This window comes from Canis aureus, chromosome 17 (assembly GCF_053574225.1).
Source record: "Canis aureus isolate CA01 chromosome 17, VMU_Caureus_v.1.0, whole genome shotgun sequence".
NCBI classification, from domain to species: domain Eukaryota; kingdom Metazoa; phylum Chordata; class Mammalia; order Carnivora; family Canidae; genus Canis; species Canis aureus.
In genome coordinates, this window is record NC_135627.1 from 57,531,477 (window position 1) to 57,541,727 (window position 10,251).

General features: G+C 34.1%; 1 long non-coding RNA gene across 3 annotated transcripts in view; it reads right to left on the reverse strand.

The window, feature by feature from the left end:
• LOC144288070 (uncharacterized) overlaps window positions 1-808 on the reverse strand; it is a 56,995-nt gene extending 56,187 nt beyond the window's left edge. For all 3 annotated transcript variants that reach the window (XR_013356023.1, XR_013356021.1, XR_013356022.1), the window contains exon 1: window positions 439-808. This is a non-coding gene — a long non-coding RNA (uncharacterized LOC144288070). The remainder of the gene's footprint in view (window positions 1-438) is intronic.
• Between the last annotated feature and the right edge of the window lie 9,443 nt (window positions 809-10,251).

The window sequence follows — 10,251 nt, forward strand, 5'->3', positions numbered from 1 at the left end:
TCCATTTTCTTTGGTTAAATATTCAGCAATACTCTTTGGTTAAATACTAAAATTACTGGATCAAATGGTATTTATATTTTTAACTTTTCAAAGAAAAATTCCTCTTTCCACAGTGGTTGTAGCAATATACATTCGCAATAACAGTGCACAGGGATTCCTTTTTCTCCTCATCCTTGCCAACACTCTTATCTCCTGTGATTCTCAAAACTCAGCTTAGTAGGTGCAAAATCACTGAAATCATGTCTTTCCATAAGGGTTTTCCAGATTCCCCATCAATGTGAACATCTCCTTGACTTACTATCTGATGCATTTTGTCTATTACAACATTATATTAGTATGAATATATATCTATAGCAACAGCTAGATCTTCATCTCCATCTCCATCTCCTTCTGTGTTTCTTATTTCACTTGACAGTAAGTCCTTAAGAACCTCTTTACCTCCAGTTGTATGCAGGATAGTGTCTGGCACATTGTATTTGTCCAAGTGGGTTGAAAGTCAAATAGGCTGAAATGATGGGTTGTCTCACTACTTATTCCTTCCAGTTGTCAAATAGATTGGTTCTGTGAACCTGATGATTGATTACTAGACTTACTGAATTAAACTGGATTTCCAATTCAATCTGATGCCATACTGTCAGATTTCACAGTGCAAAATGATTTACGCTAAGTAATCTTAGATGTCTAGAGTATTTGTAATGTAGACTGCCCCCAAATTACTTGGAGATTCCAAATATCTAGGTGGGATTTTAGAAGCTCATGTATTGGGGTTTTTCTTCTTCTGCCATCTTTCTACATGAACATAAGCAAATTACTTAGAATCCCTGTGCAGAATGGAAACAATCACATAGTACTCGTAGCCTAGCAACTTCTCAAAATCATTATGTGATAATGTCTATAGAGTGCTTTCTGTTTGTGAGATGGAAAGAAGCTTTATAAAAACAAGTCATTATCTGTATCATTAAAGCAATACCTATTGGAGCAGGATCATATTGCCTAACCTTTGCCTCTAGTTCTGTAATTCTCCAATGAGCTACACTATCCATGATTGAAAATAATTTTAATAACATGTGTACAGGGTAGTCACAGTTAACCAAGACAGAACTGTAGCCCTCAGGAAACCAGCATTTTTCCAAACTGAGAAGGCCCACATCCTTTAAGCAAGAATAATAACCATTAAAACAGTAATTATTATTTAGAGCTTACTGTGTGCCAAGGATACATTTAAATGGTTGACATGCAATAATAATTTGATTCTCACAGCAGTCCTGTGAAATAGGCAATATTATTATTCCCATTTAATATATGAGAAAAATGGCACTTGAAGAGATTAAGTAAGGACAATGGCAAATGAGAAATTACAGACATAGGTTATAGACACAGGTGATCTGAGTCAAGGCCTAGATTTTAACCAGGCTTTATCCAGTGAAAAGTATGAGGTCTAATAGAGGAAGAAAATCTGTTCCTCTTTACCTTGTGACATCAACAAAAATAAATTTCATATGATTTACGGTTTTAAAGTTGTATAGCACACACATTACAGAAGGGAAAGAAGTGGATGCCACAGCTGTGGTCCTGGAAGCATCCGAATTTCAGGAAGATCCAGTGGTCATGAGAAGCTTAGGTGGGAAAATGACACATCTACAGTCCATCCTCTGTAAGATGATGACCAAGTGCTACCCAGAGTTCAATTAACACTGCTAATATAACACTTAGCACAATCATGGGATCAGCCTAATCTTTGACTCACCAACAGTTTCACCTCAGTCTCTTACTAACTAGGAAAAGATACAACAGAATGCGTTCATGTGTTCACAAGTCATTCTAGACCTATCTCATTTATTTAAAAAAACAAAAAAAAAAGACTTCCTGAACTGTTAGATAAAGAGAATCCCATAAGGTGAGACTACATGGAATTCAGGAAAGGTATTGACAAGATACTCAAATGTAGGCTGACAGTATAGGTAGATGGATTTTGGATCTTGTTGAAGGATAAGTGAGGGATCTTGAATGAAAAGTAAGGTCAGTGTAATGGAATTATCTAGTTATATGCTGCAGAGGCTTATCTTGTCATCATCAATGTTTCTGTCAGCAATTTGGATGAGGAGACAAAATAGAAGACCTGTCGAATTTGCAAATTTCAGGAAGCTGGAGGACTTCCTGGTAGATACAGGAGAGAATCAAAACCCAAAGACTTTGGCAGACAAGGATGAGGAATTCAAATTAACAAGGTATAACATAAGCAGGCCTTGACTGACTCTATATAGCCGTGGAAAGCAGACCAAAATCAGCCAGTAGAAACTATTTAAAGCAAATTTCAGTTTAATGTGGAAAATACCTTTATAAAAGTTAGTACTATGTAAAGATATTCTTAAATAAATATCTTCTTTTTTTAAAATAAATATCTTAGGACAAAAGTGAAAGAAAACACCTAGCCTAAAATACGTAGACGATTTTATATTAGACATTTAGTTGCCTAAATGGTTCTGTTTTTATTTTTTATTTCATTCTCAATGTACTTTTTAAAATCTTTGAGTACAGCTGATACACAATGTCACATTAGCTTCAGGCATACAACAGAATGATTCCAGAAGTACCCAATATGCTGTGCCCACTGCAGGTGTAGCTACCACTTGTCACTGTACAACTCTGTTACAATATCATTGATTATATTGTCTATGATTTGTCTTTTATCCCTGTGACTATTCGTTTCATGACTGGAAGTCTGTATGGCTTATTGTCCTTCATCAGTTTCCCCTCTAGCACCATCAGATGATTCTTCTCTGTATTTACAGCTCTGATTCTGGTTTGACTTTGTTTATTCATTTGTTTTTCCAGATTCTACATATGAGCAAAATCATATATTTGTCTTTCTCAGTCTAACTTATTTCACTTAGCATGATATTCTCTAGGTCCATTCATGTTGCAGTAAATGGCATGATTTCATCCTTTTAATGGCTGCATAATATTCTTCTGTGTGTGTTTGTGTATCGCACACACATCTACACACCATATCTTATGTATCTATTTGTCTATCAATGGACACTTAGGCTACTTTCAAATCTTGGCTGTATAAATAATGCTGTAAGAAACATAGGTGTGCATATATCTTCAAATTAGTGGGGTTTTTTTTCCTTTGGTTAGTCATCCAGTAGTGGAATTATTGGTTCACATGGTAATTTGTATTTTTAATTTCTTAAGGTATCCCCATACTGTTTTCCACAGCAGGTGTGCCAATCTACTCTCCTACCAACAGTGTATAATGATTCCTTTTTCTCCACATTCTCACCAACACTTGTTATTTCTTATCTTTTTTTTTTTTTTTAATTTTAGCCATTCTGACATATGGAAGGTGACATCTCTTTGTAGTTTTGATTTGCATTTCCCTGATGATTAGTGATGCTGAGTGAGCATCTTTTCATGTGTCTGTGCACTGAATGGTATATAGTTTTATAGAAATGTGCATGTACTTTTGTACATCCAAGTATGCTATCGGAAAAAAGGAGAATATGACCTTCTCTTTAGTTCAGTGAATTTCTTTGAATAATCATCTCAAATAAAAGAACCAACCTATAGCATTTTTGGAACTCATGAAGCCAAAACCAGGTTTGCAAGCCATAGCAAATTTTCTGCATAATAGCAGTGCTTGTATGTGACTGTAGAATCATGCTTTTTTTTTAATAGACAGAAATAGCACTGAATGAGGAGGAGAACCTCCAGAGGAACCCTGAGATCAAAAAGACTTTGGCTTTCCTTTGAGCCTCACTTAATGTGATATTCCTTCAACTGCATGAGGCTCAGAATTTTTTTGTCTATTCTTAAACTGTCTATATAACAACAACAACAACAAAAAAAGACAAGGAAAGATAGAACATTTCAGTGATAAAATTTAGCTTTTTTGAGTCCACTTTATCACTGCCAACAGATTTGCTTTCTGTTTATTTTTAACTTTAGGCCATGTAACTTCTCAAGACATTTTTCTTGTCTTGATTTGTTGTAATTTAAAACCTGTTAAAAAATAAATTAAAAAATAAAAGCTGTTGAGGGTTTTTTAAATTATTTCTTTGTTAGTCAAATTCTAATATTTTATTATATGTTTTGAATAACCTAGATGGTCATTAGAGTTTAGAAAATATTAAGTTATATTAAAAATTGCTTAAGACTATATTTCTGTTAGTATATTAGAACTGATTTTTTTAAAGAACTGATTTTTAAAGAAATGCAGTAAACATCTAGGCACAATGGAGCCATGGTTAAAAATTACCATAAATTTTCAAAGATTCAAAAATTCTAAATTGTCCTCCAATGGGAAAAATACAAAGAATGATTTTAGAAATTATACTGTGATGTATTGTTAGATTCAGTTTAGTAGTATTTTATTGGGGATTGTTCCATCTATATTCATCAGAGATATTGGCCTGTACTCTTTTTCAGTGGTGTCTCTATCTGATTTGGGTATCAGAGTAATGCTAGTTTCATAGAATGAATTTGGAAGTGTTCCTTTATTGTATATTTTTGTTAAAAGTTTGACAAGAATAGGTATTAACTCTTCTTAAAATTTGGTAGAATTTACCTGTGAAGTCATTTGGCATTGGACTTCTGTTTTTTGAGGGAATTTTTTGATTAGTGATTCAATTTCATAACTGGTTATAAGTCTGTTCAAGTTTTCTATTTCTTCCTGTTTCAGTGTTGGTAGGTAGTTTATATGTTTGTCGGAATTTATCTGTTTCTTCCTGGTTGTCCAATTTGTTAGAATATAGTTTTTCAGAATATTCTCTCATACTTGCTTGTATTTCTGTGGTTTGGTTGTTATTTCTCCTTTCTAATTTGTAATTTTATTTATTTGGGTCCTTTCTCTTTTCTTTTTGATAAGTCTGACTAGAGATTTATCAATTTTATTAATTTTTTCAAAGACGAACTCATGGTTTCATTGCAACATTATCTACAATAGTCAAACTATGGAAACAGCCCAAACAAGTGTCCATTGACTGAAGAATGGATAAAGACATTATGTGCACATATATACATTTTTACTCTATAGATTTTACATATGTATGTATGTATATATAATGAAATATTACTCAACCAAAAAAAAGAATAAAATCTTGCATTTTTTTTATTTCACTCATATGTGGAATTTAAGAAGGAAAGCATGCCAGTAAAGGGAAAAAGAAAGAGAGAAGCAAGCCAAGAAACAGATTCTTACTATAGAGAACAAACTAATGGTTACCAGTGGGGATGGGCTAAATAGGTGATGGGGATTAAGGAGGGCACTTGTGATAAGGTGATGTATGGAAGTGTTAAATTACTATATTGTACACCTGAACTAACAATATATGCTAACTAACTGGAATTAAAATAAAAACCTAAAGAAATAAAACACAAAAAGATTTATCTTTTAAAAAGTACACTATGATTGAATTTCCATGAAATAATTTGCATAAAATAACCCTTCTACCATCCAATATGTGAGCATTCCAATTTAGAATGGTAAAGTGAGTTTAGGCTGTACCATGAACATATAACAATGACACATGCATGTGCACATGTGCAAAAACGCAAAAGCATTTATCTAGATTAGAAAAGACAGATAAACATCTCTGGTGGATCAAAATGTCAAAGAAGGAACAGGCTGAAATCAGAGATGTGTTGAACCCAGGATACAAAGCAGGCAATGGCATCTTGGATTTTGGTCTTGCCGAATAAAGGAAACTAAAAGTGCTCTACATGAAATGGGGCTGGGACACAGTGGAAGATGGGGAAAGTACTGAAAGTTGGAGTCATTGCTTAAATCCAAAGGCTAACCACCATCTATCTTCAGCTAAGAAGAGTGATCGTTCTGCATTTTTATCCATAATGTTAAAAGCTGATCAAAAGAAAGCAGCCTTAAAATCACTGAGGAAGTTGTACTAGGTGCTTATGTAATTTGTTCTGTGACACACCCAATATTCTCTCAGGTAGAAACTTCCTGGGAGAATTATAAAAGCTAGTATTTGCGGGCTCAAAAATACAGATGGAGACAGTTATAAAACTGATAGATGGAAAGAGTTGGGAAAAAAGAAAAGAAGGAAGGGAGAAGTGTAGAGAAAAACTTGATTAGGAAATAGAAAGTCAGAATAGGACAGAGAAAGAGATGGAAAAGGAAAAAGGGATAGAAGGAGAGAGAGAGATAAATACATCCCTATGCATACAAACACACACACGTGGGAAGGAAATAGAATACCATCCTCAGAGCACTGAGGGGAAATAACAGTTAACATAGCTAACTAACCCATCCTAGATAAGAGTATAATGGAAGTATGTAAAGACATACAAACACTAAAAGTGTTAACCATTCATAGATTCCCTACTAAAAGAATGATAGTAAAACAATGATAAGCTCTGAAAATTATGTAAAATAATGATAAGTGTTTTTATATTAAATATAATTTTTTGCGCATGTGAGTTTTGAAGTTGTCCCTTGAATACTGTGGGTTAGGGCCTCTGATCCCCTGCACAGTAAAAAAAAATCCACATGTAACTTTTGACTTTCCAAAAACTTAACTATTTTTTTAAAGATTTTATTTATTTATTCATGAGAGACACAGAGAGAGGGAGAGAGAGGCAGAGAAACAAGCAGATAGAGAAGCAGGATCCCTGCAGGGAGCCCGATGTGGGACTCTATCCCAGGACCCCGGGATCACGACCTGAGCCAAAGGCAAACACTCAACCACTGAGCCACCCAGGTGCCCCCGCAAAACTAACTATTAACAGCATACTGTTGACCAAAGCCTTACAGCAACATAGTCGATTAACACATGTTTTGTATGTTAAATGCATTATATACTTTATTCCTACAGTAAAGGAAGCCAGAGAGAAGAAAAATGTTATTAAAGAAACCATAAGGAAGAGAAAATACATTTATAGTGTATAGTACTGTAAAAAATCCAAGAGTATGAGTGAATCCACCTAGTTCAAACCATGATGTCCAAGGGTCAACTATATAACATTATAACTGTTTTTTAAGACTTTTTCTCCCCTAAAGTATAGTTGACATACAATGCTACATAACACAGTGATTAGATAAACCTTAATGTCACACGTTGCTCACCACACGTGTAGCTCTCATCTGTCATCACACAACACTAATACCATTGACTATATTCCTTGCCTTGTACCTTTTACCCCTATGACTTATTCATTCCATAACCAGAGGCTGGGATCTCCCGCTCAACCTTCTACCACTTTGCCCATCTCCAGCCCTTTCCCCTCTGGCAACCATTAGTTGGTTCTTTGTATGTATGGGCAGATCTTTCTGCTTTTTTTTTTTTAACTCATTTGTTTTGTTTTTTAGATTCCACATATAAATGAAACAATATAGCTTTGTCTTTTTTCAGTCTGGCTTATTTCAGTTGGCATAATACCCCCTAGGTTCATCTATATTGTCAGAAATGTCTAGATCTCCTCTTTTCTATGGCTGAGTAGTATGTTGCTATATAGACACGTTCTTCTGTATCCAATCATCTATTGATGGACACTTCGGTTGCTTCCCTATCTTGGCTGTTGTGAATAATGCTGCAATAAACAGGAGCACCTGGGTGGCTAAGTCCATTAAGCATCTGCCTTCAGCTCAGGTCATGATCCTGGGGTCCTGGGATGGAGCTGCACACCGGGCTCCATGCTCAGTGGGGAGTCTGCTTCTCCCTCTCTTCTGCTTGTCCTCTCTCTCTCTCTCTCAAATAAATAAATGAAATCATTTAAAAAATAAAGACTGCAGTAAACAAAGGGGTACATATATCTTTTCAAATTAGTGTTTTTATTTTCTTGGGAAAACACCCAGTAGTGGAATTACTAGATCATATGGTATTGCTATTTTTTTAATTTTTTGAGAACCTCCATACTATTTTCCACAGTGAGGACACCAATTTACATTCCCACTAACAGGGCACAAGTGTCCCTTTTTCTCCACATCCTCGCCTAACACTTGGTATTTCTTGTCTGTCTGATTCCAATTATTCTGATAAATATAGGGAGCTATCTCGCTGTGGTTTTGATCTGCATCTCCCTGATGATGAGTGATTTTGATCACCTTTTCATATATATGTTGGCCATCTGTATGTCTTTTTTGGAGAAATGTCTATGCATGTCTTTGCCCAATCAAATTGTTGTTTTGGCGTTGGGTTGTATAACTTCTTTATATAATTTGGATATTTAGTCCTTATTAGATATATCATTTGCAAATATCTTCTCCCATTCAGTAGGGTGACTTTTCATTCTGTTAGTTTCATTCACTATATAAATGCTCTTTATTTAGGTATAGTCCCAATAGTTTATTTTTGTTTCATTTAGATCGGAGAGACATCTAGAAAAATGTTGCTAAGGCTGATGTCAGTAATGTCAGTGCCTATATTTTCTTCTAGCAGTTTTACAGTGTTTAGGTCTGTAATCCATTTTGAGTTTATTTTTGTGTATAGTCCAGTTTCATTGTTTTGCATGTAACTGTCCAGTTTCTCCAACACCATTTATTGAAGAGACTGGCTTCCCCATTGAATATTCTTGCCCCTCTTGTCATAGATTAATTCGCAATGTAATTGTGAGTTCATTTCTGAATTCCCTATTCTGTTCTATTGATCTATGTATCTATTTCTGTGCTAGTAATATGATACTTTGATGGCTGTTGCTTTGCAGTGTATCTTGAAATCTGGAATTGTGATATTTCTGGTTTTGATTTCTTTCTCAACATTGTTTTGGCTATTTGGGTCTTTTGTGGTTCCATACAAATTTTAGGAATATTCTAGTTCTGTGAAAATTGTTGGTATTTTCATAGGGATTGCATTCCAGAGTACAAGTCTTTTACCTTTGTGATTATTTCTAGGTATTTTATTCTTTTTTATATAATTGTAAATGGAATTGTTTTATTTCCCATTCTGCTACTTATTAGCATTTGAAATGCAACACATTTCTGTATATTAATTTTGTATCCTACAACTTTACTGAATTGTCTTATTCTAATAGTTTTTTGGTGGAGTCTAGGATTTTCTATGTATAGTGTAATGTCATCTGCAAATAGTGACTATTTTACTTCTTCTTTACCAATTTGGATGCCTTTTATTCTTATCTGATTGCTGTGGCTAGAACTATGAATACTACGTTGAAGAAAAGTGAGAAGAGTGTACATCCTTGTCTTATTCCTGATCTTAGAAGAAAAGCTGTCAGATTTTCACCATTGAGTATATTAGCTGTGGGTTTGTCATATATGGCCTTTATTATGTCGAGGTATTTTCTTTCTAAATTCATTTATGGGAGTGTTTATCATGAATGGATTTTGAATTTACTTTTGTCTCATGACTTTTCTGCATCTACTGAGATGATCATATGGTTTTTATCCTCATTTTGTTAATGTGTATCATGTTGATTGGTTTGCAGATATTGAATCATTCTTCCATTCCTAGAATAAATCTACTTGATCATGGTGAATGATCCTTTTAATGTATTGTTGAATGTGCAGTGCTAATATTTTCTTGAGGAATTTTGGATCTGTGTTTATCAGGGATATTGGTCTGTAGTTTTGTTTTGTTTTTTTGTTTTGTTTTGTTTTTTGTAGTGTCTGTCTGGTTTTGGGGTCAGGGTAATCCTGACCATGTAAAATGTATTTAGAAGCTTTCCTTCCACCTATTTTTTTTTGGAATAATTTGAGGAGAATAAGTATTAACTCTTCTTTTAATGTTTGCTAGAATTCACCTGTGAATCCCTCTGGTGCTGGACCTTCTTTGGGAGTTTATTCATTAATGATTCAGTTTCATTACTAGCAATCAGTCTATTCATATGAATATTTTTAAATTATGACATACTCAAAACACCTAGACTAATGAAAAAAATAATGCAATAAAAATGCCTGTATTCCATTATTTAGCCCATTGATAACCCAACACTTTGCCATATCTGTTTCAGATCAATCTTTAAAAATAAAAAAAGAAATTAAGACCTTTGTGCTGTTTCATTTTTTTTCTTTTTGGTTATTTCTCACCAAAGGAGTGAACATTCAAACATAATTTAGTATTGATCATTCTAATTGATATTAGAATTTATTCTAGAATTCTTTGGCAGGTGTATTCCTTTACATAGATACTCAAATGAAATATGAGGTCTTACATAATGCTTTTCCACTCCATAATATTTTTTGAGAGTTAGCCACATTTATATGGGTACCACTGGTTTATTTATTTTCACTGCTGTAGAGCATCCCATCTTCTTCATATATTATAATTTACTCAT